The sequence below is a fragment of the Montipora foliosa genome, chromosome 10 (assembly GCF_036669935.1).
Source record: "Montipora foliosa isolate CH-2021 chromosome 10, ASM3666993v2, whole genome shotgun sequence".
NCBI lineage: Eukaryota > Metazoa > Cnidaria > Anthozoa > Scleractinia > Acroporidae > Montipora > Montipora foliosa.
In genome coordinates this window covers 36,888,717-36,901,216 of record NC_090878.1, presented here as the reverse complement: position 1 = coordinate 36,901,216, position 12,500 = coordinate 36,888,717, and the positions used below count along the sequence as shown (strand labels likewise).

Below are 12,500 nucleotides of genomic sequence, written 5' to 3'. Positions count from 1 at the left end.
TCTTAATTAATCCATTCCTGCGTGGTTGTGCGGGTTCCTTGCAAATTCCTGGTTTTAGGGTTAGGGTTAGGGTTACCCTAACCCTAAAACCTTTCAAATGTTTATCCAAATCACTGTAGTGTATTTGACTACATTCACAAAATCCAAGAGGCTGTCTTTTACGTGCATTTGACTTCTTTAGTTTAAACTTAAATGGGCAGCTACCTAATGGAGAGTTAGAGTCGATGGAAAGAAACTCTTCAAATTCCACAAATTCTGGCGAAATTTTCGGAATTGACCCTCTACTTTGATAAAATGCAGTTGCAACTTTTTCACTTGGCTATTCGCATTTCCTCTACAACAGAAACCTGAGGAATTTTTTTTAGTAAATCAAGCAGTGTTTTGATACTTGAACCTGCTGCTCTAAACTCACTCGCTTTTAAAACTGATATTTTCCATTTTCTTGCAATTTAAGATTCTTGGTTTTCACGTGACGTCATAAAAATAAAAAAAAGGATTATCAATCCTGTTGAGCTTTTAGTTTAGTTAGTTATTAACACAGCTGAAGACTTTTCTTTTGATTTTTTTTTAGGTTTGATAGGGTTTTTCGTCTTGTGATAAAGGAAGGTTGAATTCTGAGCTTTTGCGTGACACGATATCAAAATGGCGGCAGAGAATGCTGTCACGAAGATAAAAAGCGACTTATCCGCTGAGATTTCGCAATCTGGACAGTCCTTGTATGAGAATAAGTACTTATGTGGATGTTTATGAGCCTTCAGAAGACGATTACAGGCTTTTTATAACAAAACTCGATGACATATGTTTTTGTTAGCTTCCAGCTGCCATATTGGTGCCCCTCGGAGGGACTTAAACATCGCGCCTCTATACAAAGCCTTATATTCAAGTTTGAGTAAAACATTTCTTCGAATATCTCCCGCACGAAACATCGCGGAGACCTGAATCTTTGTGGGGCTGTTCAAGAGACAAAAGAAAATGAAAATGAAAATAAAGTGAACTTGACTTTATTTGTTGAAAGGTTTTAATGATGGTGTGACAGTGAAAACCGCAAATAGCAACAACTGTGGGTGATCGTGGAGACCGTAAAGTTAAATTGATGCCAAAGGGCAGATTTCAAAGTGAATAGGGGTAACTCCCGTTACAAATTTTGCTTACAAACGAGATTTATCATTCGATCGATTTTCCATTAAACTTTCCAAGGTGAAACAATCGGAAATGTGTTAAGAGAGTGGCGGCTATCGCAGCTTAAGAAATATTCCCGAGTATAAATACAATACTGTGTATATTGTAAATTTATTTTAGTATTGTATTTATTTATGTCAGGGACACCTGGGAGAACAGATTGCTGAAGGTGCTCCCTGGTTAAATAAAGCTCATTATTATTAACTTTTCCTGTGTTTTAGCTATTGGGTCTTGTTTTTCCCTGATTGAAATCAGATAATTACCTAAGTTGATGCTAGGTTGTTTCCTTTGTGTCGGAATGTCACAGTCAAAGGCCATTTTCTCCGACTGTGAACTCAGGAAAGAACTGATAGAAAAACCTGATCGACCTCAAAAATTTGACCCTTAAAAATTTGTTCGCACGTGTCTTATTATTATTATTATGAGCAAATAATTGGAAAGTGGAAAGGTATGGTAATTAAATAACTGATTCGAGCAACCTCAAAGAACGCCTGATCACCTTATTTGCTGAGAACTTGATTTCCCCAAAGTCTGATTTTGTAGTGATTTTTAAAGTGAACTCAATGCAGGTAAAGACCTACGTAGTCATCGTAGTATTGCATGGGAGACTGTTCACGCGTGTGTAAACGCACAGCGCCCCCTCACGCACTCACGCTAGTTTTCATCGCCTATCAGTTTGCGTTGAGAATAGAAAATGAAACGGCTAATGTTATGTTCAGGCACATATCATAAGTGTTAAATCATAACTTACTCATTACGTGATTTTTTTTAGAGGTGAACTAATAAGTTATATCAGTATACGGTTTGTTTTCAGATTGGACTTGAAAACTTTCCTTTTCAGTGAAAACTATGAGCAATGCAGTTAAAAGGTTGGAAACATTTAAAAGGAAATGCATTGAAAAAAATGGCGGAAAAACATTCTCATGCTAATTTGTGATGCTATTCCTGAAGTACCTTTTAGTCTCGGCGTAATTACGCTGTTACTACTGACAAGAAGGTTACGTTTAGCCCGAAGGCTGGATTGGCTCCCCACGATAAGATTAAATTTATCGGTAAAGGTAATTACGGCTTACCGTCCATATTACGTTGTTCTTCTTGGTTTAGTTCATCGCTTCAACAGTTTGAATAATTCCCGCGTACTGTTTTCTCCTCCGTCAGAATCTCTGAGTACATCTAGAGGTCGTCGTTCGGGCTCGAACCGTCTACATCATAACTGGGACAATGATCACGAATGATTGGGCTTTTTGACGTTGATGCCGGAATGAGTCAAGGCTTTCATCCGAGAAACCGATCAACGTTAAACCCCCTCTTAGTTTCAAAGGAGTTCCTTCGATTCTGGACTTTGATGATGCAGACGTACGCTGGACTCATCACTTGAAAACCCGATAAAACTCCAGTTTCGACGTTTTTGATCACCTTCCATCTTTTCTGAAGTTTAGGTAGTAATCGCAAACTCGATAATTGTTTCGGAATTTATAATGTTCATGAGCGAGGGTACTTTACTTGACTGTAATGGGCAGATTCTCCAATGTAAAGCCGGACGCACACAAATTATGTAGCTCAGTGTTGACAAGCTCAGTTCACGAGGAGAATTATAAACATGTTTAGTGCATGTGTGGCAAAAAACTGCAAACAGAACATCCTATTTTTACATACACAGGATGGGACACGTAGCATACGCAGAGATGAAAGTCGTTACTTGGGCGAAGCAATTCAGAATACAAATTAAGCGTGACCTCCAGACATTGCGCGGACTAAATTAAACAGTCGTGGCCTATTAATTTTGAATTTGACATGGTAGCTCTCGTGACCTCATGTTCATCAAATCGACAGATGTATGCATGTACTGTAGTATATCGTGGGCGTGAAATCGAAAAAAAAAAGAAACATTAAAATGATATGTGGTGTTAAATGCTAAAAATGTGGAAGACGTTCAACACCCTAGCGATCGGGAGAAGCACACAGCTTGGTCTGTTTATGATCACATCTGACGAATGACGAAATCAAGATCGGCTTCTGTGAACACGACCCGTCAGATAGTCGTTCGTGACCTTATCTCAGTGCCTTATTGAGTTTCATCATCTCGCACGCACATTAATCTTTTCACTTGTTAGTAACTGCAGCGTCGTATAGACTACACTACAGAGCATTATAGACTGCACGAAAGAAAACAGGCACCGAACAAGTCATCGTCTAAAGCAAATACAAGAGGGGACAAACTTATGGTCAATCAAGATTCAAGACAGTGAAGCCTTCATTTTTCAGAACGGCCCGACTTGCATATTACGGAAAGACATATTCGGTGGTGAGGAACGTTCCCGTCTTTGAACACAAAGTTAACCACAAAAAGTTCAAGCAGTCGAGGTATGCTTTTCTTTCTGTTTACAGTTAAGTGTTATTTAGACTTAACTGCGATTTCTTGTTTATACTTTGAAGCCGTAGGTACGCTACCCTGGATGCCAGAGGTGTTTTCTCTCCTAGAGCGACCTCTGGCAGCCAGGGTATAGGTACGCGCCCAAATAATTTTGTAACCGCCTCCTATGTAAAATAAAATCCTCAAACATAACAGTTATTGCTTCCTACCAGCGTTTACCGGAGTAGGACTGAGCATTCTGCCTATATTACAAAACGGCACAGTATATAATACGCTGTAACATATTATGTTAGTAATGCAGAAAAATATCAGTTTGTCTTGTATTTTTTCTTTCTTCAAATTGACTGTAAACTTTGGAGATAATTATGATGTAATAGCACACGAAGGTATTCCAGTCCTCCAAATATAAGGCGCCGAATATCGGATTTGTCGAAAGCAAAGACCCAAAAAACGACGACCGAAGACCCACTGGTCTACAACCTTTTTTGTTTTATCAAAATGTCATCTGAGAGCGCGACAAACATCTCAGTTGGTACAACACGTGTCAAATTGTGTAACGATAGATCTAGAATACACGTGAAAGGTAGGGATATTAAAAACATGACATTTCGGCAACGACATATCATCATTGTCAAAAGTAAAAGTATTTAATAATGGTGAGAGTCGCCGAATACTTTTTACCCTCAAATTGTGTAACGCAGCCAAATTCTATGAGTGTCGAAGTGACGAATTGAGTGAGGAGTTCAGTACATTTCCTCGTCACCAATTCTTGGTTTTCACGTGACGTCATCAACATTAAACAAATAAGGAATTATCAATCTTTTTGAAATTTAAGTTTAGTTAGTTAGTTTTTAGAACAGCTGAAGACTTATCTTTTTACAAATTTTCAGTTTGATAGGGTTTTTCGTCCTTTGATAAAGCAAAGTAGAATTTCTAAGCTTTTGCGTTACACGATATTAAAATGACGTAGGTTTACGGGGCCGATTACATGAGCCGGCTGCCCCGGTTAGGAGGGCTGGCTCGTCTGAGAAACACATCAAACAAGACGAACGTCTCACCACGTAGATATTTATGAGTCCTCAGAAGACGACTACAGTCTTTTTATATCAAAACTGGATGACATGTGTTTTTGTTTGCCCCTTAGAGGGACACAAACATGGTGGCTCCATACAAAGCCTTGTAAATTTGAGTAAAACATTTCTTCGACTATCTCCCGCACGAAACATCGCACGGCCCTGAATCTTTGAGAAACTGTTTGAATATTCAGCTTCTTTAGTCTCTTTGATTTTTGACTTTATTTGTTGAATGGTGTGACAGTGAAAACCAGCAATATTACATTTGCTTATTGAGCAAATGTAAGTGAGAGAACTTCAATTCCCGGCTTCAATTATCATGCTGTGTCATCCTGTGACTGTACCTATCGCTTGATGGGCACTTGATCCGTTTAACGCGGTCAACTGTGTGTGACATGCAAAGCTACATGTGAAATCTTCTACAATCAAATATAGCACATGCAATGACCCCAGGAAAATTTGTAGTTCAATATATATTGGCCTGACAATTTTGATATATGTCAAAAATGTCATACACCAAACTACACTTTTGTCTCATGCCAAAAACAAATAAAATCCTCTGTATTTTGTATCAGATCACGTTTACATTTCAAAGGATTGTACTTTGTGGATTGGATGTCTGAGAAAGCTGTCGCATACATGTAGGTCAAAAGATGACTGTTAATGTGCCGGAGTTAGAATAATAACTTTTGTTCTAATAACACAGCTCGGATGTTTCTGCTACTTTAAGGACGGTGCCTACGAATTCAATAGTATTTTTGCCCCGTTTTATGATTATGCAGGAAATGTAGATCTTAACAAGTGTTATTGAGATCCAGAAAGAAAATACGGGGTAATCTCTCATTTTCAAAGATAATTATTGATGAATAATATCTGTAAAAAGCTATAAATTACAAAGCAATGTATGGCGTTCTTTCTCAAATGGAAGCTTAATTATCTCTGAAAAATGCACTGTTACCCACAAGTTTTTTTTTGGATACCAAAAGTACTTACTAAGATTTACTTTCTCCGGATAGTTTTAAAGCGCGTAAAAATATCACTGTATTAGTAAGCATCACCGATAGTAAACCAGAGTTTCTCGAGATGCGCAAAACGTGTGCGCAATAACAATAGGGGGCACAGTCATTAATTAATGGAGTTCACACTGGTGTACTTAAGGTAACCCTAGACACACCTGCATGACCTTTGACTACAACAAAAACAACAACAACAACAACAGTCAGGAACCCATGGGCTCCTGCAACAATTTATTGGTAGTTCCATCTATAGATGGCATATAACTAACATAATAAAACAAACATTTTGGGAGATTTTTGCTACGTTCAAGTAAATTGCAAAATCGAAAGTGACATGGCCGGAATTCAGCGGGCGTCGTGATTAAGTTACCACGGCATGTTTACTCGCCAAACACTGAAGCATCTGTGTCAAATGATGGCAAGATACCGGGTTTTTGTAAGTTTCTTTTTCTGTCAAGTGTTATAAAGTTTAAAAATGAAATTAGCGAAGTCAAAACAAAGATCACAATCGCCCAACTCTTGTTTATGCAAAGTCAAAATTTACTCTCCAAGACGCGCACGACGTTATTTATCACCAGGTAATTGCATCATTTTGGAAATAGCAGCTGCTTTATTATTTATCTGCGTCACAAGTTTTCACTGATTTTGGGCCTCATTTTGTTGAAACTCAAGCACGCTTCCAACAGGCCTGTGAACCCTTGCTGCTTATAGAGCAACACTAAAAAACTTCTCCCATATCACATTTGAACCTTAAGCTCGAAAATTCAATACACAACATGATATTATAATTCACAAAGGCAGAAAATACCACAGAATCCTTTTCCAGCGAAAATTTTATTGAAACAAACAACATATTTGCTAAAACCTCTTCTTATTTCATTGAAAATACGCGCAAAAGGCTCTATACACAAAGGCAACACTTACCAGGGGAGTGACAGGCAAGACTTTTACCGACACGGAAAAAAAAAAAAAGAAGAAGAAAACAAACAAACTAAACGCAGACCTCCAATCTTGGACAAAATTGTTGAGAAAACTCTGCTTTTGGACTAAACTCCGATCACGAGTATGAAAAATAAGCTCTCTTTTTGCCCCCACCCCCCCTGATCAATGTTGCTAGACGAAATAAAGCATGTCGAACCTGGGCTTATCAACATTGGTTGTAGGGGGGAGGGGGATCGCTAATAACGTGCGATATTGAGGACGTAGTGCGCACAATAACCCCTGTTTTTAATATTCTCAACCCTTTTTGTCCAAGATTGTCTGGGGATCATTTTGCCCAAGAACACAAAACGCGTGTATGTATGAGTTCTGTAAGTACAAAAAAGAAAATATATCAGTCGTAGGCATGTCGTCATGGTATTCGATTGACAATTAGAGTTAATTAACCCTAATAAAGAAAAACAATGTTATGTCATCATTGAGGTTCATTATCAAAACAACTGGAAATGGTACATAATAGTCATGTTGACGACGCTTTAGGAGCGTATATTTTATTACAGGTGCAAGATCATAACGACAAAGCTAAAGATGTTGCTGAGGAAGTAGGAGTTTCATTAGTATCAATCTTCAGGATCAAGAAAGGTGTCCAAGGCCTTAAAAGGGAAGTTGTCACGCTGTTCGTTGGTAAAAGCCACAACAAAGGTGTGATCAGATGTGACCCATACGATAAACTATATGGACCCTTCTTTGAAAAATATGTCAGAGAACAGTTCCCTAAACGTTTTGGGAAAGCAAACAAGAATGTGGTATAACAGGAGCAAAATAGTAATAGAGCAAATTACTTCCGGTTGTAAGAAACCGACTTCCTGTTTTCTCAAGGCGTTGCTAATGATTATAAACTATGCACAAAATCAATGAGATTTCTACATTTCTTACAAAAAGTGACGCATTTCAACGGTTAACACACCGGCTGGCTAAAAACAGACTGGTCATGAAAAATATCACAAATCTGTTCAAATCACGTTAACCGACCAAAATTTCTCATTCCTTCGCCGTAAATCTATGTCAGTTAAAGAACACACAAAAGTAACCGTTGTTAACCGTGCAATTTCCTTGTTGCGTGTAATCTTACAGAAACATATCTGCGATAATTTCATATCTGTATATACATATTGATCAGTGTAAACCAAAGTGGGAAAAAACAGTTAGGGCAAGGCCGACTGGTTTTGATATAACTCCTTCATATTGTCCTCGTTATAGGACTCAGTAGGTCTCTTACTTCTTAATCGTACTAATGTATGAATTCCACGATGGAAAAGAACAGCAATTCGCAGCGCAGTAAAGTAAAGTAAACAGAACCCTATCTTATGTAAACAATTCACGTACATGGCTAATAACGCACTGCTGTAACAATGTTTGTTTCACGCAATATTATTGTATGACAAGTAATCCTCGACAACTTACTGTGTATCAGCTATGAGAAGACGAGTTTTACATACTATAAACATATGAAAGTGTTCACACTCTCATATAGACAGATATTTGATAGTTTATACCAAATACAATCTTGGACAAAATTGTTGAGAAAACTCTGCTTTTGGACTAAACTCCGATCACGAGTATGAAAAATAAGCTCTCTTTTTGCCCCCACCCCCCCTGATCAATGTTGCTAGACGAAACAAAGCATGTCGAACCTGGGCTTATCAACATTGGTCGTAGGGGGGAGGGGGGTCGCTAATAATGTGCGATATTGAGGACGTAGTGCGCACAATAACCCCTGTTTTTAATATTCTCAACCCTTTTTGTCCAAGATTGTCGACTGGGTTTGCCCATAGGCAACCCAGTAAAAATACGAAAATCAAACTACTGTAGTAAGCCATTTGAATCAAGTTATTTAACAAAATAATCAATCAATAAAAATACTTTTAAATGTTATCCGAGGTACAGAATCGCTCATATTTAAAACTCGGTTCTATTAATAAAAAAAAAAGTCCGCAATGCGTACATGTGGTGGATTAAGTGTGAATAATTTAAAATCAATTATCAAAATTTGTTTTGAATTTTGTGAGGGCCGTAGCTAGTAACAGGCAAACCAAAGCTCTTGCCTCAATCGTTATTTTTCGTTTTTGTTGTCTTCTGGCGTCATAAACCGCATTCTACCATAATGGTGATGATGATGATGATAATAATATTAATGATAGAATTAGTGTTCTTGGGCATACATATGTCTTGGGCCCTTCTCAGAGCTCATTTTAACCTTCACCTAGTGACTCGGGTAAAATGAGTCTCAGTCGAGCCCAAAACATACTTGTGAGCTTAAGCACTGGCGTTTTTTAGAGGCTGACGGCAAGCGGAAGTGAGCTGTTTTCCTTTTTTCTTGTCTTCAGTAGAGATGATAAGTATAAAAATGTAAGAGACACCACTGTCCTGGCATGCGAAACGTTCTGTTCCGGTTGCCGTCTGCGTCTCAAAAACGCGTGTGCTTACGCTCCCTATGATGCCCGCCCTCAATTATAAACTCTTAATTCTTTTATGTATATTATATGTTTATTATATATTGTAAACATTCACAACGATAGCTAATAAAAAACAGGCCAGTGTGCAAGTAAAAACATTGGATATATACATATTTATTGAGGGACCTCTATTTTTTTTCTTCCGTAGATAACTTGATTCTTGCCAGCTGCGATTCTCCTTTTGTGGTTGGCCACTGGTTGGCCACTTCATGGGCATTGTCTTCTGGATTGTCAAGAGGGCTAACGAATTTTCAGAATGGAGAATCCAGGGATAACCTGGTCATCTGCGAGCGCCGTGGTACCGTTCCCGGAGACAAGGCCACTGAAGCTTTCGAGTGGCTGATTAATCATTTTTGTGAAAAGGAGGATCTTGTTTTATGCCTTAACACATCAACTGCATTAAAAGCGGCAATCAAAAATGGCAGATATTGTGTTGTCAGTGATAGAGCAAACTTTGAATGCATAAATTTTCTATAGCCGAAGAAACAAAGGAATTCATAAGGAGTGTATCAGTTGCAAGTTGTTAAAGAGAGAGGACATTCAACTCTTTGTGTCAGTTGAACTCTCTGTGGAATGCTTGAGTTATATCATCTTTATTATTATGTTACTTTTCATTTTTAAGGTTATAGATTCTTAATTGAATCTTTTGTATGCAGAATAAAACAACGAATTCATAATAAATTTAAGGGATTAAACGGCTCTATGCACGGTTGTGTGGAAATTTAACTGACAGTGCCAATTAAGCAAGCTTCGAGATTGCCATTTTCTGCACCTATGGCATCGTATCAATTGCAATCCCATGTCGTTCAAAACAATTTCTCGACGATTCGGGAGAATTTAACGCCATCAGCTGTAAGCCAAGTCAAACATAATGTTTTGGCCCCAAAAACGGATTCCAACTAGTGTTATCCGTTCGTAAAATGGGCATTTCACGTGAATAGAAATCGGAATGAACATAGCTCTGAGAATAGGACTCAAAACTTTGCATCGTCGTCCACAATTCACTATAGACTGAAAGTTATCCTTATCAGAAAAAAAGTAAGTATTTTGGGTCGAAAAATCGGGCTCAAAAAATAAGCATCGTCGGTCACAATAAAAAAGGGTAGATTGTAAGAAAAAATTTGGGTCCGAAAATCGGACTCCAAATAATTAATATCCGTGGTCGTCCGCAACCCATAAATGATGGACTGAAAGAAAAATTTTGGATCCGAAAATCGGACAAAAAAATATCCATTGTTGGCGACAATGAAAACAAGGTGCTTCATAGTAATAGTCTTAATTAGAAAAAACAAAGTAAGAATTTTGGGTCCAAAAATCGGACTTAAGTCAAACTGATTTTATCTGAGAAAAAAAAAGTGAAGCTGTAATACATCCTGCGGAATCCATTCAAAGTCCGCGTAAAATTGACCATGGAGATCGAGTTTGATTTTTAGATGAAATCATTCCGACAGAATATAGCGGAATTTTCCTAAAATGGAAAAGGACGATTTAGTTTGGAACGCCTTAATTTGCTTGTTTTCTTTTCAAACTCTTGCGATTCAAGAAAAATTAATAACCTAACTGGTGAATTCGACAGTAGATTTCGCTGGAAAAACCGATATCACACTCATCCCTTCGTGATTCATGCGATCAGTCGGTTTTTCAGGTTAAATTAACCGTGGAATTCACTTGTTAGGCAGCGAAGAAAATGAGATAATTAAGCAATATCCGGGAAAACCAAAAGGCGGACAGTTCCAAAGCCTTTTATTTTCACTAATCCTACAGCCAGTAAGAATAAAGAAGCCGGGAGCTCCGCTTTTAGGCTTGGCTAAATCTATATATTAGCATGTTTGTATCTATTCATACTTCTGCTTCCAACATTGCTGTCATTTATGTCAATATGTACATGTTTCACCGTTTATCATCCCACACTTAGCCAGCACAAATCATTAGCCAAATATTGAGCAAAGTTTTGAGTTTTCGATCAAACATTCTACTTGAAACTTTGTTGGACGTATCAAATGCTGGATTTTTTGGACGTTTGAGAGCCACCTCAACCATTTGACTCACGGGATTGATCAGTATGTCAGTTCTCCACTCAATTTCATTACGCTGTCAGGCATACAAGTATTGAGAATGAAGATTATAACCACCTGAAGTGTATGATCCTTATAGAGCGCCAAATTCTCATGACCAGCTAACGAAAACATCTATGAAAGTAGTTAGGAGATTTAGGCTTAGATCAAGTCGCTCAAAGAGTTAATTAATGTTTTTAGCCAATCAACAAGCAATTAGAAGTTAGCTCCAAGTACGTCTTCCCCATGCAACGAAATGATGGTCAATACTATTAATACGGTCAGTCAGCACTGGTTTCAGCTACCAACCCTAGCAACAAACGCAAAATCAATAACGTTTAATTCGATCATTAATACGTTTGTTAGATCAGTGTAGACACTAATAAACTGCAATTCAATGGCTCAGCGTCGCCAACATATCCAAATATTGGCAGCCGTTACATTCAGTAGCCAGTGCGTTTGTTTGATTCAACAAAGTCGACTACAGCACTTTGTCAAAGTGTGATGGATGATAATGATGATGACCTGAGACAGTAATCTCTTTTTTTGTACGATACTCGATGACTTGTAAGCGAAAAACAGGTTAAGAAGTTGAGAATTTTAATTGCGGTTATGATGTCGAAATGGCAAACTCTTCAGATCTGCAGGTTAACTTGGCTTTGTGTTTTATTTCGCCCGAATTTTGTGAAAACTCCAAGATGAGTGTAATGAGATTTCACTGAGAGATGCTCGTGACTAGGAAATGTTACGATCAATCTAGATTGAACTCTCCAAAGGTAAATCGAGGTTCTAAAGTGAGAGGGACTCGGAGTATAGCCTTAGTTTCTTGAAGGCAGTAAAACTAAACGAAGAACCTTTGTTGGCAGAGAAAATGAAAGCGTTTTAAAATGGAGATTTAACAAAAAAAATGAGTGTGAGCCTGTACAGTCAAGTACATGGTGAGTCCTGTAAGGGCAATCAATGTATGCAAGCAAATGAATCTATAGCAAGATCCGGCCATTGTGCAAAAGTCATAAAAGTGCTGATTAAGCTGGCCGTATCGAAGGAGAACTCTCTAGTATCAAATTTCCGCAAACGAATGGAATCATTACGTAAATTGTGCATCCTTTGAGAGCTTCCTCGGCGCTAACACAACAACAATTAATTCTTTCTGGTACTGCAATTAAAAGACACCGTGTGATTTTGTTGCACACAAGAATTAATGCTGTTGCTATGCTATAAACCCTCAAGAGTAGAGGAAAATGACGGAGGCCCTTTTGAAAGGCATTCAAACAGTTGAAACTTTATGTATGTAAATAACGATTCGTCGTCATTCTATAAGCCAGAGTGCTATTACAACGATTAGTATT

The 12,500-nt window shown here is 38.0% G+C and overlaps 1 long non-coding RNA gene across 1 annotated transcript; it reads left to right on the top strand.

The window, feature by feature from the left end:
• The first annotated feature begins 3,076 nt into the window (after positions 1–3,076).
• Positions 3,077–9,796, top strand: LOC137973754 (uncharacterized). The gene is made up of 2 exons (XR_011117309.1): positions 3,077–3,543; positions 9,246–9,796. It is a non-coding gene; the product is annotated as an uncharacterized lncRNA (long non-coding RNA).
• The last annotated feature ends 2,704 nt before the right edge of the window (positions 9,797–12,500 follow it).